This window comes from Artemia sp. Qi Xiang Cuo, chromosome 16 (genome assembly GCF_049724085.1).
Source record: "Artemia sp. Qi Xiang Cuo chromosome 16, ASM4972408v1, whole genome shotgun sequence".
NCBI classification, from domain to species: domain Eukaryota; kingdom Metazoa; phylum Arthropoda; class Branchiopoda; order Anostraca; family Artemiidae; genus Artemia; species Artemia sp. Qi Xiang Cuo.
Window position 1 is genome coordinate 62,889,948 of NC_142809.1, and position 21,094 is coordinate 62,911,041.

Sequence of the window (21,094 nt, forward strand, 5' to 3'; positions counted from 1 at the left end):
CCTAGGCATTTTCCATCCTCTTCTGAAATTCATCTTGCGCGGAGATGATTCCGAAGGGCATTCGCTTGAAACGATATCTTTCGTATATTGTGCTCAATGTTGTGAGGTAAGACGAATCTTCGGAGAGTGGACTCGACCAGTAACCGGAACGGGCTTCAAGTTTTGTGAATATTTTCGCTCCGTATAGCTTGGAGGTGACGTCGTCTAGAATAAGAATGGGATAGTGGGGCCGTTTGATGGACTTGTTTAGGTTCACAGGGTCTATGCACAGTCTTATGGTCCCATCCTTAATCTCAACCATAACCATCGAATTGACCCACTCTGTTGGGGTAATGACCTTTTCGATAATCCTTAGATCTTCTAGGCGTCTGAGTTCTTATTTGAGTTTATTCAGCATGACCGCGGGTACTCGTCTCGCTGGGTAGACAGTTGGAGTGGTCCTGTCTGTCAGGTATATGTTTCATTCTCTTTCGAGTTTCCTTATGCCTTTAAAAACTTCTTTGTGCTTTTCCTTCGGGAAGGGTATTGTTGAAGATGTTGAATTTACATTCAGGACAAGCTTAATCAGGTCAAAATCAAGGCTTGAACGATAGCCTATGATGGGGGCAGCTGATGTTTCTACTACAAAGAAGAGTTGCCTGCTGATGAGGTTATCTTTGTAGCTGCAGGATAATTCGCAGACTCCAGCTACAGGGATCCTTACTCTACAGTAGCTGGTGAGGTGCTGGCTTTTGGGTTTCATGATGGGCTTTGGGGTGATGAGGTCAAAGTACTTCCTTGGAATGATATTGACCTGGGCCCCTGTGTCGATTTTGAACTGGACAGGGAACTGATTGTTGATGATCATGGGTATCACTGCTTCGTCTTTGTTTTTGCTTGGTTCGATGGAGTACAGGAATACGGTTTCATCACTGGAGTCTGCATGGACAGTGTCTTCTTCGACTGAATTTACTGTCTTACTTTGACAAACTCGTATAATATGGTTGAACTTTTCTCAGATGGAACTTGTCTTGCTCTTTGCTGGGCAGACATGGGAGGGGGAGTATGTTCCACCACAGAAGTAGCATGGTTTGCTCTTTGAGCCACTAGCTTCCTGTTTTTTTTCTGCTGCTGTTCCGGTTTGGGTAGCGTGAGATGGCATCGATTTCTTGCTTTATGTGAATACACTTAGTTCCATGGAATGGCTTAAGCTGTGCCTGGGTCACTTCGTGGGTTCTGTACATAATGGTTGCTTTTTCAAGCGTAAGTTCATCACCTTCAGTCAGGAGCTTCTCACGTACGTTTTGGTTTAGTATTACGCATACTATGCGATTCCGGACCATTTCGTTTGGGTCCGAGTAAGAACATAGTTTCACTAATGTCTTGAGCTATGTAATATATTTCTCTACACTTTCTGCCTCAGTTTGGTCTCGTTTTTGGAACAGATACCGTGCAAAAACTGTATTCTTCTTTGGTGATGCATACTCCTTAAATTTCTCAAGGTACCGTTCAATTTTGTTCCGTTCCTCGTCTGCAATGGTGAAGGTGTTGAATATTTCTCGTCCTTTTGCTCCAGCCCAGATAAGTAGGTAGGCACAGAGAGCTTTGTCTGTTTTGCCTGCCAGTGGGCCTGCAAACATCAGTTGGGGGTGCTCTGGGAAACGGTCTCATTCTTTTGCTAAGGACCTGGCTTCCCAGTTGTTTGACGGTTGTAGTACATCCATGAGATCCCACTTCCGACACCATGTAATACTTTTCTAGTATAAAGGTTTATTGACCCAGGCTACTTACAAAGAAAAGCAATATCTAAGCACAGCACAAGCATTAAAAGCACAAGCATGGGACAGGCACAACGGGGAATTAAGCACAAGTATTAAGCGGGAATTAAGCGGAATGCTACACATTTGACAGCCAGTCGTTGCATGTGCCATCTGTCAAACTTCTCCTTCCAGAGATTTTTGAATTACTGGAATAATTTTTAAGTCATTTTTTCTATATTCTTGCGATGGTCTATGATATCTTACCTGAAGATTTTTACTTTCCTCCAGATCAAAATTATCTAAGTCCTTTAAAAAAAATTTTAAAGTGCTCTGGCAGTTCCGTTCCTTTTGATAAAAAGGATTTCATCGCTAAATAAAAATCATCTTTATCTTGATGATTCGAAATATTTTCATTAGACAGTATTCCTAGCCCTTCCAGTTCGTTCTGGATGGTTGCTATCAAATTTCCTTCCGTATCTGGATTTCGTGACAAATAGTCATGGTAAAATGTTTGTACGGCCCTTTATATATATTGGGGTATATGAATATGCTTGTAGACGTAGTATCCACCGTGTTAGCCGGGCTGAAGTATTTTGCATCGTATGTAGCCAAATTAATGATTTTTGGTCTACGCGTAAAATGAATTTTTTTCCAAGTAAAAATTGTCGAAAATATTCTGTAAAGACTACAACTGCCAAACAGTCCCTTTCACCTGTCGAATATTTTTTTTTTCTGCCTCCGACAGTGACGTGCTTGCGTATTGGACTATTGATTTTACTCATTCAGAATTTATGTTCAATAATATGGCTCCTATACCGTACAAACGATACTCAGAGAGGAGAGAAAGTAACAAAATGAAAAATAAAATAAAAAAAAGGTGAAAAAACGAGGATTTTATCAGCCAGCGAACAATGAAGATGACAAAATATAAGCAAATATTTCGACAAGGACCTCCGCCAAGTCGTCCTCAGTGCTAAAAAAAAAAAAAAAAAAAAAAAAAAAAAAAAAAAAACGAAAACCTAACCTTTTGAAGTTTCTAAAGTTAACCTTTTGAAGTGGTCTAAGAATGTATTTGCCTATACCGTATCCCGAAGCATCTGTTTGCAAACAGAAAACTTGTGACAAATCTGGTAGTTTAAGTATTGGTGCCAGTAATAATTGCCTTTTTAATTCATTTAGCGCTTGTTTTGCTTCCGCTAGACATTCAAATTGACCTGATTTTTTCAGAAGGCTCGTCAACGGTTGTGCTATTGTGGCACAACTTTAAATGTATCGTCTGAAATACCTTAACAAACCACAAACTGATCTAAAACTTTTTTGATCTTTAGGAGGCTGTAGATTATCTATGACAGTAAATTTTTCTGCAATTGGTGAAATAGTACCTTGATTTATCAGGTGTCCAAGAAAAACTAATTTTGGTACTACTATTTTTAACTTTTCTGATTTTAATTTTAAGCCTGGTTTTTCAAACGTTTCCAGTATTTTTTTAAGTCCGACCAAGTGGTTTTCCAGGTTTTCATTAAACAGAATTACATCATCTAAATAAGCCAAGGTATCTTTTTTTCTTCCTGGTTCGTTATCTTTTAACACCAAATTTATTAGTCGACTAAAACAATTAGGACAATCCGTAATCTGCTTTGTGTCTTGCAAAAGTCCATTCTAAATCCCAAAGAATATTTTCCACCCTAGTTTTTACGTTTTCCGGTAAATGTTTTAAATCAAATTGTGGTAAAAATCCGTTTTCGACATTCCATACTCTTCTTGTGGTTGCGGTTTTAATGAGGATATTTGTTCGTGGCTAGTGAAGTTTACGCTTAATTCTGGACTGTTTAGAGATTTTATTTCCGAATTTGAAATCTTTTCCACTGATCCAAGTTCTGTCTGGTTCAGTTTGACTTTATTATTACTTACATTTTATAGTTTTAAGTATGTTATACAATTTTAGATATTTTTAACTCGATCTTTCATGACATTCATTGGGTATTATTTCATCGCGTCTCCTCCCACCTTGGCGTTCATGGGGTTCACAATTCCTTCTTTTGCGTTTAATGTCACTAAAACTTGAGCTGTCGTTTCCCCTTCTATTGGGATTTTTCTGCTTATTTATAGGTTATAATTCGAATATTCACTTTCGTTATCTGTTGATACACAAATTTGCCTATTATTTTCATTTGTCTTGTTTATGGTTATTGTATCAGATATGGGTTCCCATACGACCCCATATTTTCTGATGGCATCTACTAGAATACAAGGAAATGGTAGCTGCTTGCATATTATTACTGTTACTGTTATTTCTTTATGCCCTGTGCTAAATTTTAATGGACATTCTCCTAAAATTGTCATCCTGTGCCCTGTCACTGATGTCAGGGTATTCTGGGATCTGCTTACGCGATTTTTGACACTAGGAAGAAACCTCTTAAAAACTTCCTCTCGAATTAATGATTTAGATGCTCCTGTATCTAGTAAACATGGTAAATTTTGAAAACACTCAATTTTAGAACAACGTAGAATCGGTAGAATGTTATTATTTGCACTTGTATCCAAATATTCTAAACTAAATAGGGGTCTTTGTAAGGAAAAAGTTCTGTCAACCCTTAAAGTATGGTATCTCCGTTTAAAGGCCCACTGTTTGGCCAAAAGTTTCTGGGATTATCCCAGTTTTCTTCAGCGTTACTACTTTGACCCTGAGTGTTGTTAACCGTTTGCCTCCTATGCCTAAGTTCAGGAATATTATTCGGCGTTTGCCTAGTATTATGTGGTCCCTGCCTTCCTAAATTTTTTCCCCCCTGTGTTCTGAACTGGTGTCTTGTCTTGTACGTCTAGTCTTGTTTGTGTAATCTATGCCAGCCATCTGCCGCATTGTGGTTTGGTTTCTTACAATAATAGAAATAAAATTTACTCTTACATTGTTTGTTTGTTTCCTGGTTACTTCTAAATTTTTTGATCTGTCATTGTTGGTTCCCCAACTATCTATCTTTGGTGAGGGAGGGTGCCCATTTTTCCTATAGTTATTAGCTGCTAATCCCTCAAGGTCGTGGAATTTGTCAGCTATTTCTCTAGACGGTGACCCTCGGCCTCCGTTGCGCCTTTTTGGTTCGCGATTTGGCTCCTCAAAGCTCACCCGTTTCTGTCCCCTTTCATATTTTATACTTTCTTGGGCTCCTTTGTTATTTATATACATCTGATCAAACTTTTCATAGCCTCGTCAATTTTTACCTCTGTTTCGACTAGTATTATAGCATGCTCTAAATTTTCAGGTTTCCGTGATAATATTATTCTTAATAAATTTTTCGGTAACCCTTGGGTAAAAGTATGTAGTTGTACTTTCTGTACTGTCTTGTCATCTCCACCTTTCTCTAATTGTAAGCATACGGATCTACAAATTTTGCCTGCATATTCCCTGATACTAGTTGAGGTTTTGAATGTCACTACCTCTGTTCTTAGCCTCTCGGAGATGCTTGTCTCTATGAATTTTGTTTTAAAAGATTCAATTAGAGTACTGATGTCCTTGGGCGCTTTTTCCTTAATTGCCTCAAAATGTTTAAGGGCGCTTCCCTTTAATCTGGCTGCAACGCATTGCTCTTTGACCTCATCCTCAAACGCTTCAGTTAGTTCGTCGAAAAATTTCAATTTTTCGATAAACTCTTTGACATGTAGAATTCCCGCGTATTCTTGTATAATTTTTAGCAATTTCGACTTCGGTTGATATGGAAGCCATATTTTCATCTGGTACAACCATTTTATTTCAGTCTACTATTTTTATCTAGCCCTCTCGACCTAGTTTTTCCAACGACAACCAGTTGTTGTGAAGTTTATTTTATGGTATTTGAGAGGTGTAGTCGTAGATGCCTTTATTATCCCTTGATAGGGGAGATAAACTCTGGCCCTAAGGTAATTAAACTTTGGTAGCGTGCCTTAGGCTATGACCGAACTAATGAGGCGCACCAACTGGGTATGTTCGAGGAGCTAAAGGCAGATCGTAGAGAGGTTGTCTAAAATACAATACTTTTATTAAATTTACATATAATAATTACAGATATAGATATTCTACTGGGACTGGCTGTCCCAAGTAGACCACAAGTCTCAGAAACTACAATAATATATAATAATATACAGACACTTACAATGATCCGACAAGATCCCAAGGTATTTCTAACGAGAAAACAAACGGGCAGAGGTTCGCCCTGCAAGTAAAAAAGTCTGACTTCAGTATTAAAAATCTGGGTATATACATGAAAAACTAACTACGTCCTTCCGGTACATTGACGCATTTAGCCAGGAAATTGGTTATTGAGCAAGTTCCCTCCAAGCTTACACATGCCACGATTTGTATCTTTATCTTAATAAAAAGTGGTATTTTGAAACTTTGTATTTGCTTCTTAATATATTTTTACTCAATTAATAATTAACTAAATTAGAAAGCTTTACCACAATACTCCCCATTTAAAGAAGAATTGTCCCAATTCTCAATATTTTACTTTTAAAACAACTTAATTTCGTTTACAGCTATTATACTGCCATCTTTGGGTCATTATGTGCATATACCCTCTATGGGTTTTCTTAGGGTCATGTTTCTGGTCCAATATAGGCCATGTTCTTTTTTGTTTGAACGATTTCAATTTGAAATTCATCCTTGTTTTTCTTTTTCTCTGTCTCTAGGACTGAAAAATACTCTTTTTACCCTTCTTCATATGTATCTTCTGTTTTAACTTGACCCCAAGCGGCTTTAGCATTATATTAGTGGTTTTGCTTAAATTAGATTTATATTGAAAAGTCTTATGAATTTTTTTTGAGTTTAAATTTAATTCCCATTAATAATTTAATTTATATGTGTGATGTGGTTGATATACCGTTTATTTTTCGTTTTAGAAATGCCTTGGGTAAATTACACATAACATTTTTGATTTTCTTTTAAATTTTCACATATTTTTCTAGCACAAAGCGTTTTCACATATTTCAATAACATAAGTCATTTGAGCTATGTAGCACATTTTCTAGGCCTAAATTAAGTTCTGATTTTATCTCACTGTCTGATGAACTTGTAGTAGAGTCTGTAATACTGCTATAGTTTCCAAAATATCAGTTGATCGAGTATGGTTCGGTTTCTGATGGTATGGGATGATAGTATCAGGATACATTTGAAGTGGATTCAAAATTTTTTACTTTCCAAAAATGTGTCAACATGTGATTGAAAAAAATGAATCCGAAAGGATGTTACGAAAAATTTGATTTCCAAAAAAATAGCTAAGACTGTATCTAAAATAAATATTCACATTAGAATACATATAAAGCATATAGTTTTACATATATAGTAGAAAGAAACACTCAAAACTTGTATATATCCTGTATTCTTTGTTTTTTAAATATAAATTATATTTAAAAAGAAAAAATGATTTTAAATTTATTAATACAAAAATTTTGTAATAAAATTCACCAATATTTACGTCGTATATTTTGTTCTGTACTTGGTGGATTGTTCAGGCACGGGAAAGCTCGATTTTGTACCACTTCCTCTTTGTGTTTTCTATGAAAATAAGGAGTTTTTTTTATCTGGGCGTCAATACCACGAAATTCATTAGATCGGTGACGACGATCCCCGTTGCTACCCTCGCGAAGTTCATTGTGGCGCTAATTACGACATCCAATTTGCCAGAAAATATGAATCCTATTACGGCCTCCATTGTCTTGAGTTTACAGTTTGTAGGAATTATTTTTTCATGTGGATTTTGTCTGAAATGATTTTTCAGATGCTTCGATGCAGCTCCAAGCACAACTATATGACCTGTTATGCTTCGACTTGTTTGATTAAATACAAACATCATATCCGTATCTTCATTAGCATCTTTGCTAATGAGAATCTTGCTCACTAACTTATTGCACCAGTCTTTGTCTTGAATTTTCATTATTTATTTTTGGGTTTCAATGTGATTTCAATGTTTGGCGCACTCTTGGCAGCTTTGTATGAAAGCTTTTACTTTTGAGTACATTTTTGGAAAATAAAAATTTCCTTTCAGCCTCCCCATAGTTTTAGCTTCTCCCATGTGAGAGCCAGTCGTTGCATGTGCCATCTGTCAAACTTCTCCTTCCAGAGATTTTGGAATTACTGGAATAATTTTTAAGTCATTTTTTCTATATTCTTGCGATGGTTTATGATATATTGCCAGAAAATTTTTACTTTCGTCTAGATCAAAATTATCTAAGTCCTTTAAAAAATGTTTAAAGTGCTCTGGCAGTTCCGTTCCTTTTGATAAAAAGGATTTCATCGCTAAATAAAAATCATCTTTATCTTGATGATTTGAAATATTTTCATTAGACAGTATTCCTATCCCTTCCAGTTCGTTCTGGATAGTTGCTATCAAATGTCCTTCCGTATCTGGATTTAGTGACAAATAGTCATGGTAAAATGTTTGTAAGGCCTTTTATATATATTGGGGTATGTAAATATGCTTTTAGACGCAGTATCCACCGTGTTAGCCGGCCTGAAGAATTTTGCATCGTATGTTGCCAAATTAATGATTTTGGGTCTACGCGTAAAATGAATTTTTTTTCCAAGTAAAAATTGTCGAAAATATTCTGTAAAAACTACAACTGCCAAACGTTCCCTTTCAACTGTCGAATATTTTTTTTCTACATCCGACAGTGACCTGCTTGCGTATTGGACTATTGATTCTACTCCTTCAGAATTTATGTTCAATAATATGGCTAATATACCGTACCGAGAAGCATCTGTTTGCAAACAGAAAACTTGTGACAAATCTGGTAGTTTAAGTATTGGTGCCAGTAATAATTGCCTTTTTAATTCATTTAGCGCTTGTTTTGCGTCCGCTGGACATTCGAATTTACCTGAATTTTTCAAAAGGTTTGTCAAAGGTTGTGCTATTGTGGCATAATTTTTAATATAACGTCTGAAATAGCTTAACAAACCACAAACTGATCTGCAGCTTTTTTGATCTTTAGGAGGCTGCAAATTTTCGGCTGCACTTTTGAAACTCGGCTGCACTCCTCTTCCTCTATTGAGCCTTCACTAGACAGCAAAGAGCCAAGATAAGTGAAGTTCTTTACAACTTCAACAGGAGCTCCACAAACAGTTATGTTCTCAGGGGGCGAGACTGGGCTCGGGGGCTTGATTGCCATTATCTTCGTCTTAAGCCAGTTTATTTTCAGGCCCACTTTTGCTGCCTCTTTCTATAGGACTTCCAGAGCGTCAGTCAAGTGGTTGACCGAGTCAGCAACGAGAACAAGATCATTTGCGAAGTCAGCGTACGTCAGAACGCGATCTCCAAACTGCAGACCAAAGGGCAGGTGATTTGTTGTTTGTGTCATGACATGGTCTATCACGCAATTGAACAGTTCCGGGGCGGTGGCACACTCTTGTCGTATACTGGTTTTGATGCCGAATGTCGTGCTCCGTTTGCCGTTGACTTGGACGCGCCCACGGTCTCTTCGTAAAGCTTTTCAAACAACTTGCAGTATTTGTCTGGTAGAACAGTTGATCGAAGTATCAGCCAGAGCGAGTTGCGATCCACCGAGTCAAATGCAGCCTTGAAGTCCACAAAGGCTACACATGCTTTTCTCCTGAAGTCCTTTGTCTTCTCAATTAACTGGTGCATGGTAAAGATTTGTTCGACACTTGATCTCCCGGGCATAAACCCCACCTGCTGGATTATCCTCTTTCTTCTGAGAACGCTCGTGCATCTATCCAGCACGGTCATAGCAAAGAGCTTTCCAGGCACTGAAAGTAGCTTTATGCCTCTGTAGCTCGAACAGATGCTCTTGCTCCCCTTTCTCTTCCATAAGGGCAGGATTGTACTAGCTCGCCAGTCTTTCGGGATCCATTTTGTGCGCCAAACCACAGAAAACAGCATATGGAGCCAAAGAAGCATCGCCGGTCCAGCATACTTCAGGAGCTCAGCAGATATTCCACATACGCCTGCCGCTTTGTTGTTCTTCAAACGTTTGACTGCTGTGTAGATTTCTGATGACGTGAAAGGAGTTTCTGTGTCACTTGTCAGAAGTTCCTGGGTGCTGGTGGCTAGGCTGATGAGTTCCTGGTCAGTCTGCGCTACGCCTTCGGCGTTGAGGAGGCCCGAGAAGTTGTCTTTCCATCGACTGACCTGGGCAGCTTCGTCACTGAGCGGCTGACCATCCACTGAGACAACACATGCAACCGAGGGGGCTATGTCTCCTGTTAGATCACGGAGATGCTTATAGAGACTGCCAACGTCACCTTTCTTGGCTGCACCCTCTTGCTCATGTGTCTTTCTTTCAACAAACAGTTTCTTGTCTCGCTGTATCAGTTTGTTGCGGACCCCATTAAGGCTTCTATAGATTGGCATGTCACCGAGTAGCCTCGCCTTGCGTCTCTGCTCTATGACGTCAAGCGTATCCGACTGAATCCACGCTTTATTAGCACGCTTTTTCCGACCAACATTTTCTGTCGCTGATTCCAGGACATTCTTTTTGAACGAGAGCCGTACGTTTTCACAACTTTCAAATGCCAGGAGTGCGTCGAAGCGGTTCGAGACATCTGGCATATTTCGACCGTATCTTCTGATCGCAGAGGCGAGAGACATCGATCTTGGCTGGTCTTGGTTCTGAGCGATGGGCTTTGAGCCCTAGTCGCATGTTAGCGACGACGAGGCCTTGGTCAGTGTTGCCAATCTCAGCTGCCCTATACGTCCTGCAGTTACTTATCGAAGACCTCCATCTCTGTGACACGACGATGTAGTCGATCATTTTTTTGGTATGGCCGTCATTGCTGTACCATGTAGATTTGTGAATGTCCTTCCTTGCGAACATGGTATACGTAATCAAAAGGTTGTGCATGCTGCAGAGTTGTAGAGGCATTAGACCATTATCATTTAGTTAATCCGGAGTAACTGGTCCAATGACTTGTCGCCATAAGTCGTGGTTGTCGCTCACAGTTGCATTAAGGTCACCCAGGAGAATGACAATATCGTGCGGGGATATCTTGTCGTCAGGGCAGAGTAGAAAGTGTCCTTTGTTTCGATGTCAGCTTCGTTTGTCGGGGCATAACAAACAAGGACTGTCATTTTTCCTTGCTTGTGATTGAGTCGGGCATTAGCGATTCTATCCGAGACGGGAGTGAATGACAATAGACACTTCTTGGATTTGTCGTCAAGAACTAGTCCGACTCCATTTCTTCTGGTGGTTGTCTGGCCAGACCAGAGAAGATGGTATCCCTCACCTATGGGATCATTTCCAATCCCGACTAGGTGGGTTTCTGTTATTCTAGCAATAGAGATGCGGAATCGCTTCAGTTCCATCGCCAGAAGCGTCTTAGCTCCGGGAAAATTTAATGTCAATACATTCCATGTGGTAATTCGGAGGCCACCTTGGTCAATAAGATTCAAATACTGGTCATTTCTCAGTCCAGGGGCAAGCAAGGGTCGTGATGGGACAAAAGACGGTTGGTCATCCGAGGCAGTTGCTAAGCTATTCGTTGCAATGGGTTTCGGGTGGAGGGTTGCAAGCACAACCGACCCTAGGCCTGGATTCTGATTATAGCCAGGATTTACCTGGATACTGAGAATCCTGGGGTGGGCTCCACCCACCTCATGAGGTTGAGGCCACCCTGATCGGAGCGTCTAGTTAGGGGAAACCCCGTATCCAGAGGTACAAATGCCATTACACAAAAAGACGGCAACAGATATAGGCTTACACAAAAGTTTTCGAAATATACTACTCAGCTCTTCAATTTCTTAGCCTGTTCGGGGCTCATGTACGTTCTAGTACCCACATCAGCCGTGAGACTCTTTATTTTAGGTACTACATCTTGCAAAGAACTTGCAGAATTTAAATTTTCATAGTAAATAATTTGTCTTGCCAGTCCAAAGTCTCCAATCTTGATATCATCTTTGGCATATAAAAAAACGTTAGATGGCTTTAGGTCCCTGTGAATAATATTTTTGCTGTGTACATACTCGATTCCTTTAAGAATCTGGCGGAACATCCTCAAGATTTTCTCTTTATCTCTTATAGCTGTGTTTGTGCGAAGCCAATCGAAAAGGGTAGTTTTCTGAAAGAGCTGCATTTGAATAAATAACAAAGGCTCTACATCAATTATCTTTCTTGAAGTTTCTTCTGACGAATTTTGAACTGGTGAAGATGAATCAAGCTTAAGTTTTCCTTGCTTCAGTTGCTCCTCAAAATTGGATAGTCCTCAGTAAAGTCCTTGAAAAGTTTATTCTATCAAAAATTGTGTTGTTTGCTGAAAATAATAATCTTTTTCCAAGTGAACAAACAGGCTTCAGAAAAGGACAAAGCTCTGTGGATAACCTGACTCGCCTGGAAATAGATGTTTGTAATTCTCTTAAGCCAGACAGGCCACAATGGCAGTCCTGTTTGACTGGTCAGATGCCTATGGAATTGTAGTCCATGGTAAATTGATTGTTCTTTTAATTAACCTGGATTTTTCATTCTCTTTCATAAGTTTCATGAAGTCCTTATTAAGTGATAGAAGTTTTTATGTTCAAGTTAATGAGTATAGGGGAGAGATAAACCCCATTACTAGAGGTCTTCCTCAATGACCGATTTTGAGTCTCTTTCTGTTCAATTTGTATGTTTCAGATTCCAATTATCTCACTCATTGTTTGGCCTTTATGCAGATGATTGGATTATATGGAAGTCGAGAAAGGATACTGAGATTCTTCAAAGTCTTATTCAACAGGATATAAGGTTTCCTGTTGGCTTTTATTGATACATCGTTTCGTTTCGCGCTGAAGAAGAGAGGTTGTTGGCTTTTTATTGATACACCGTTTGTCCTCTCGAAATATTCGCTTCGTTTTTTCAGTATCTTCATTTGGCCTATAAAAACCCCATTTTTGCTCGTTTTTCTTTCTTTATGTGATGTCAGGCCAATGTGGTTTAAGAAATTATCTTCTTAACCTTTTTTATTCCTTTCAGTTGAAATTTTCCATTTTGTCAGCTGGATTATGGGGTATTTACACGACTCTATAAATTTTCAAAAAGTTTAGCACCGTATATGAAAATATTCTTTGCCTTTCTGTCTTCAAATCGGCAATACCGTTTCTCAAAAAAAATAATAGAATTATAAATAATAAAGACATATTCAACTTTAGAAGACAGCTTCTGAACATCCAGGCTAAAGGCGACCAGATTTATTTCCAACATGTTCCAAGCCATAAAGGTATCAAATATAATGATACTGCTGATTTACTGGCAGCCAAGGCTTCTTTGTTAAACCCTGGAAATTATGTCATTGAGGATGACAAAACCCCCACACTTCTCAGGGCAAGGGTTATAGGATATACCCTGGGGGCATATAAGGTTTTATAAGGGTAGCCATTTAAACATTTGTCTCTCAATTACTTGGACTGTCTGTCTTGGATTTTTTTTCTACAATTAGCCATGTATTGATGCCTACTGCAAAATACTTGTTTTCAATTCAAGTATTTAGTAATTTTCCATGTTTTCGCACAGTCACCTTCGCTTTTCTTAAATCTAGCTTGATAATAATACGGTTTTGATTTTCTGTGAAGCTTATTCAGAGCATTATTATATCTTTTATAAAACCCTTCATTAAATGCAGTGACAGGCAGGTATTTAAAGCAGATAGGGTAGCAGGTCAACAGTTGGAGACAAACTAAGAGAAAGTTTGTATTTTAAGAAATAAAACGTGCTAGAAGTGAAAATTGCGACATAATAGTAATAGATATTAGAGGCTATGCTACTGAGAGTGTATTTGATTTTTTTTTTACTTTGCACGCACGAGTTTCATTTTTTTCATTTTAACATCAATTATTAACAACAACAGCAAAAAATTAAGATAATTAAGATTTAGTTTTCGTTGTGGTCAAAGAATCGTTGTTGTCACGCAGCCAAGTTTCAGTTAAATCTACATCCTGAATATCGCTCTCCTGGCACAACTCAGATAGATACGCATATGAGCTATTTAGACCTCGACAATTAAAATGCATAACTAAAAAATCCGCAGAATGCACCAAACCACAAAAATATCACTCGCAAAAACATACTTAGCATCAGGAGAACCTCGGTGTATTATTCTCTCATCACTATCTCTAGGCTGCTTGTCCAAATGATCAAAAATCTTACCCCATTACCCTCAAATAGTGCCAATCTTTTACTAGACATAATAGCCATGAATAACAGTTGACACAAAAATACCCGTCGATATTTCAACTACATTTTCATCTTAGCAATTATTATGCACAACACCTATCAAAACTAAAAAAAAAACTAAAGAATAAATAATAATAAAGAAACAAAACTTTTCCATCATGGTGACTTTCTTCTTTCGCAATTATTACCTAAAGGCGGAGGTGAAAGCGCAAGACCTAAACTATCACATTCTCCGTTTAAATAATATTTTAAACGTTTTTACTCAATAGTAGCAATAATCCAGACTTACAATACAGAAAAAAAACAGTCATATTCACCAAACTTTAATCACAAACTCACAATATTTTTTCTCTTTTCTTCCATCTTTCCTTCCTCTTCTTCTATTCACATGTTACCAAGTCCCTGTTATTGTTATCATTACATTTTTCGGGATTTCAACAAGAAGGTAATTTTTAACAGCACTATATTGACCAAGAACAAACAAGCAGGGGGGGCAGGACTTTACTATCCACGAGTCAATACCCATATCACGCAACCTCGAACACAAAGTAACTATTTCCTTTGTACACGCACTGGTATAGGCACATCGTCAGTGAGAAAGATTTGTGTATTACCTCCGCTAGTTTTACCATGCAGTTTTTAGAATTGTTCAACAATCCGATTTTCATTTCCTTTGAGTTTAGATCAACTTTGACAAACTTCTTTTCAGTTTGAAGTTATGTGACTTCAAACGGAAATTCCTCAGTCACGCCTAGCCCTTCATCTACCACAGCTTTAAACAAGTCCTTTGCTTCAGACTCACTTTTAACATTCATATTCCACATAAGCAGATTTTTCTCTGTTTCCTGACTTTCGACATTTACAAGCGTACTTGTAGCTGCATCCAACTGTGCCTTTACAGTTACACTTTGATCTGTTTGAATTGCAACGTGTCTTTTAAAATTCTCTGTTTCCGACTATACAGTATGGACTTTTCCAGTAGGTTACGAGTAAGACAGCTCGTGTTGGACGATCCAGTAGGTTAGGATGTTGGTTGGGCACTCTTTTCTAGTACTCGGCCAGCCCTCTTGAATCGTTTTGACTAGGGTGCTCAAGGTTTCATCCTGTGTTGTTTCCGTCCGTATCTGCTCAAGCTTCTGGTCACTGGCTTGAAGGTTCCGTACTACGTGATGTACATAGATATCCAGATCAATAAATAAAAGTTCAAATAGGGATAAAATCCTTTTAATAGACAGTGAAATAGAAATTCACAAAAATACCAGATATCCAGATCTTCTTCCAGTTTTGAATCTGTATCGCTAGTTTCAATAGACTTTGTATAAAAGGCAATAGCATCGTCCCAGTTGCCCGCCGTCCTAGCAAGATTGCCTTTCGCTCTCCAAATTGCAATTTCCTTAATAAAACAATGGTTGAACAATTGGTCAAACTCCATCCTCTCTTCTGGGGCTTTCTTTAAGAGGCCATTAATCAACTCTGACAGCTCTCGAGAGATTCCACTTAGATTTTATAATTAAATTCTCCTTCATTCGGATACTTAGGGCACTAAATGGAACCTTTCCTGTTAGTCATTCATGAATAATAAGCCCCAGGCACCATAAATCTGACTTAGCACCATATGGTTTCTCATCGAATACCTCAGGAGTCACGTAGAGAGGAGTTCCAACATAGGATGCAGCCATTTCTCCACTCATGAAAAATCGTGAAAGTCCGAAATCACCAATTTTTATTGTAATTTTATATGCTTGTGGCAGATCTGCTGAATGTTCTCCACCATGAGAAAGAAGAATATTTGCAGGCTTCAAATCTCTATGGACAATCTACATAGCCCGTAAAATCTTCATGGCAGCAGTCAATTGTCCCGAGAAGATCTTGATTGTATCTTCATTCAAACATCCTTTAGCTTGAAGATAATTCTGCAGATCCCCTCCATTGCAGTATTCCAGAACCAGGAATACATGATCAGTAGTTATCACGTATTCATAAAGGGCCACAATATTTGGGTGACGTTCTTTTTCTGTTAATTCGTCAATTATGCAGATTTCTCTTGTCAGGCATATTGCTGACATATTCCTGTTGATGGCCTTGACAACCACCTTCACATGTTCTTCCTTTTGGTCCCATCCTTTGAATACTTTACCAAATGTTCCTTTCCCAAGTAAACTGCTTGGGTTATCATCATATGCGTAGCTGCCAACCTTAATTATCATAGTTTTAGTTTTTGTAATAAAATGAGTATTTAGAATTCATATGTTTAAATCCCTACAACCTTAAATCCCTTCGAGTTGCGAATACTTCTGCTCTGTCTTGCTGAGTGATTTTAACGCATATGCTGTGACCTGTCCTTCTGAAACAAGGCGAGTGCTGAGCCCGCGGCTGGAGGCGTCGGCAATGAGTTCGACATTCTTGCTCTGATGGTTGAAGAACGGGGTGTTCGACACTATAGAGCGTTTCAGGTCCTCGAATGTTTGGGTGTGTTCCTCTGACCAGATGAATAGGTTTGCTTTGGTCAGGTCACGGAGTGGTGTATTTTTTGTGGATAGGCTTGGTATGTATTTGGCGAGATAGTTGTTCATCCCAAAGAGGGTTATCAGTTCTTCTTGGCATGTGGTTAATGGCGTGAATCTTTTCGAGATCTGGCCGCATCCCCGTTGAGCTGATTATGTGTCCAAAGTAGCTGACACTGGAGGCCAAAAACTCGCGCTTATTTTGGTTGAAACGGACACCCTTAGCTAGGGCACATTCGAGTATCGCTGCTAGGTGCTCATTGAGCTCTTCTCGTGTCGCACCGTACACAGTCATGTCACCATTGAGCATGAAGAAACCCTCTAGGCCTTCAAAGGCATCTTCCATCCTCCTCTAAATTCATCTTGTACTGAGATGATTCCAAAAGGCATTTGCTTGAAATGATATCTTCCGTATATTTTGCTCAATGTTGTGAGGTAAGACGAATCTTCGGAGAGTGGAATCGACCAATAACCGGAACGGGTTTCAAGTTTTGTGAATATTTTCGCTCCGTATAGCTTGGAGGTGACGTCGTCTAGAATAAGAATGGGATAGTGGGGACGTTTGATGGACTTGTTTAGGTTCACAGGCTCTATGCACAGTCTTATGGTCCCATCCTTCTTCTCAACCATAACCATCGAATTGACCCACTCTTTTGGGGTAATGACCTTTTCGATAATCCTTAGATCTTCCAGACATCTTAGTTCTTATTTGAGTTCATCCTGCATGACCGCGGGAACTTGTCTTGCTGGGTAGACAGTTTGAGTGGTATTGTCTTTCAGTTATATGTTGCATTTTCTTTCGAGATTCCTTATGCCTTTAAAAACTTCTTTGTGCTTTTCCTTCGGAAATGGTACTCTTGAAGATGTTGAATTTACGTTCAGTACCAGCTTAATCAGGTCCAAATCAAGGCTTGAACGAGAGCCTATGATGGGGGCAGCTGATGTTTCTACTACAAAGAATCGATGCCTGCTGCTGAGGTTATCTTTGTAGCTGCAGTATAATTCGCAGACTCCAGCTACAGGGATCCTTACTCTACAGTAGCTGGTGAGGTGCTGGCTTGTGGGTTTCACGGTAGGCTTTGGGGTGATGAGGTCAAAGTACTTCCTTGGAATTATATTGACCTGGGCCCCTGTGTCTATTTTGAACTGGACATGGAACTGATTGTTGATGATCAACAGGCTTCTGCAATTGGCAACTACGTGGTCAGGAGAACGGCATCTATGGCAACAACGCGGGATCTGAAGATACTCAAAAACGAGCAAAAATTCATAATCAACTTTCAATCCAGTTTTAATGGCATTGATCTTAGTTGCAACATCTACAAATGAAATTCTGAGTGCATTTTTGTCTTTTTTAAATACATATGCCTTAAAGATGTTTTTGTCGAAATTCGAGATTTTTTTTTATTAAAACAAAATAAAGACAAACAAAAAATCTTCAAATACAGACAACAGAAAGTTAAACTTAAATCGAAGGTTAAATTTATATAAAAGTAAATTTTGCCATCCAACAATAGCCGAAAATAAAGTAAAACAAAGAATAAGGGAAAAATGAACAAAAAATAAAAACATGAAAATTTAGAGTAGGAGAGAGAAAAGGGACAAAGGAGGTTACCCCGGCGCGGCAATTCCACCACCCCATCAGAAAACACCTTTCCAGAAAAAAACTCCGGATAAAATTTTCCCATGGACTTTTCTTTGCCAGGGTATTTTCTCCGCGGAGTTATTTTTCCGAGGAGAGAACGCTGGCTCCTGACTAAAATAGGTCAATAGAGCTTTCCGTTTTTTATTATAATAAGCATGTGAAGATATCCTGGAGTATTTGGGGGTGCGGGTGTTAATGTTCCAGGGGGTTCCAAAAAAATGCCTAGTACCATTCCTCTGTATTAAAGATATTAAATCAAACCCCTCTGGAAACGACCCCTTCCCAAAAGAAAATGCCCCTGAACCCCCCTCGGAAGATATCCCAGCAGAAAACTCCCCCCCATGAAACATTTTTCGTGGGGGTTGATTCTTATGCATTTACGGACGTTAAATTGAACCCCGAATTAACTCAAAACGACCAAAAATTACAATAAAGGAATATATTAAACCCAAGACGAGCAGAAATTTAATAAGCAATTATGGCAAAAAAATTCATCAGGTACTAGTGAAAATGAGTAAATAAAACTTAAAACAAGTAAAGACTAGATGAAAAAAGACTATGCAAAAAAAACTTAAATCGAACAAAAATCCCTACAAACAAGAGGTTGGCTACTGCCCCTTACCTAATTGTGTTAATTCAAAGGCCTGCTGCATTATTGGCGCTTTACTGCAAATCAATTACATAGCAAGTATTTTCTTTAGTACTTATGACGACATTGAAAATAAAATTAAAACTTACAGTGAACTAAATTTTGTACTGAATAGCTTTTAGAAATTAATAAAATCAAATTATAACTCATAATGACTTTTAATGGTTAAGTCGAGAAAATTGTTTATTTCAAAAACACATTTATTAGGGCACCGGTGATAACTTTGATTAGAAAAACTTTCAAAAAAAACTTGGATCAAGAAGGAGCATGAATAACTGTGATGGCCTAAGGTGCCTTGGTGCTGTGGTGAATTGTTGGTGTTTTCAAACAGTTCGTGGTAAGGAACTGTAAGGGGCGACCTGGCTCAACAGTAACTGAAATTCTAAAAATCGGAATTTTGATACCAGTAGATCCATAAAAAGAATTGAATTCTTATGCTGATTTCAAATATATAAGTTTCATCAAGTTTAGTCTTACCCATCAAAAGTTACGAGCCTGAAAAAATCTGCCTTATTTTTGAAAATAGGAGGAAAATTGAAATAAAACAATGAAATTAAATTCATTGTTTTGTTAAAACAATGAAATTGTTAAAAACAATGAAATTAAAACATTGTTAAAAACAATGAAATTAAATTCATTGAAATCCATTGCAGATTCTTATTTTCAAGGAAAACTCTATTACATTATTTTTTTCTAGTCAAGACTATTTTTTCATAGGAGCAATAGCTATGTTTTTGCTATCGTGGGGGGTCAGAAGCTTTGTGAAGATGTAAAATTAAAGGTAAAACATTGTGGTATTTAATAACGTTTCATTTGAGTAGAGTCTTTCATGCCAGGCAAACCAGTTGTTGAGCAATCAAATCTGGGTAATGTACTTCCTTCTATCCAAATCAATTAAAACCTCTGGTTGGCAGCAGAAATAACACTAACCTCCAGTAATACCCTGTTTTTTTTCAGAAAGAAGAGAAAAATGTGGGTCCTCCCAATCTTCAGTGAAAAGGAAAGAGAGGAGAAGGGCCAGATTGCCTTTGTAAAGCATATGTTGCTTGTAGATGATGAAGATAAATTTTTAAACTACACAAGGTTTACAAAATATGAGTATTTTGACATATTAGCAAAAGTAAAAGACAAACTAACAAAAAATCATATCAACTTTCGGAAACCAATACTACCTGAAATAAAGTTGGCATCAACATTTCGATAGATTGCCACAGGTATGTCAATGACATCATTACAGTATGACTTTAGAGTATGACTATCTTCAGTATCTGACAAAATAAAAGATGTTTTCAATGCCATTTATGAAGCTTTAAAGGATGAGCATTTAAGACTGTCTGACAGAAGCAATGTGGGAAAAATAAGTGAAACATTCAAAACAAAAACATCCCTTCCAAACTGTGTGGGACCCATGGATGGTAAACACATAAGAATTCAGTGTCCATATAATGAAGGCTCCCAATTTTACATCTATAAGAACTATCACAGTATAGATATGCTGGCTACATGCGATGCAAATTGCCAGTTTAAGTTTATAGATGTTGGCGCATATGGGAGTGAGAGTGATGGTGGGATATTTTCAAGATCCAAATTTGGGCTACAATAGAAAGTGGTCAAATTAAACTTCCAGACCCCACCCTATTGCCAGGAACTAATGACAACTTTCCTTATTACGTTGTTTCTGATGAGGCCTTCCCTCTAAAAGACTACATAATGCTTCCAGACACTGGGAATAGGCTTTCAGAAGAGCGAAAAATCTACAATTATAGAATATCAAGTGCCAGGCGATCAATTGAGAATGCATTTGGTATTTTTGCACAAAGACTTAGAATATTTCGGACTGAGATTATTCTCCAGCCAGAAAATGCAAAATTACTGGTTTCAACTTGTCTATGTTTACATAATTCTCTAGTCCAAACTCGTGGAGCTCAAACTGATCAACAAGAAACAGTAACTAGCTCTGTCTTATCCGAAGGCGGACGGTTTGGAAGCAATAATGCATCAAGAAATTCCCAATGCCTTAGAGATAATCTGGCTGGATATTTAGTTTCATCTTCTGGAAGTGTACCCTGGCAAAGGGAAAGGGTATTGCGTGATAGTTTCTAAATTTTTGATGGTTTTCTTTTTAGTTACAGCTTCATGGCAGGCATGTCTTTTTACACATTTTCATTTACTTTATGTTAAAAGCGCCTCTTTACCTTCTTTTTTTGCCATCTCCAATAGAATTAAGATACCTAATTTAGCTAGTAGATTATTTTTTTCAAAGAAAATCTAGAAACAGTTATTGCATTTCAAAACAAAGCGATAAAAATTTTAGAACTATTTTCTTGGATCATGTTTTTATGGTGGTACTAGTATTGTCATTTTTAATTATTTACGTTCCTGGAATATTTATTATTTGGACCTACTAGCTATTTTTTCATACAATTTAATGCTT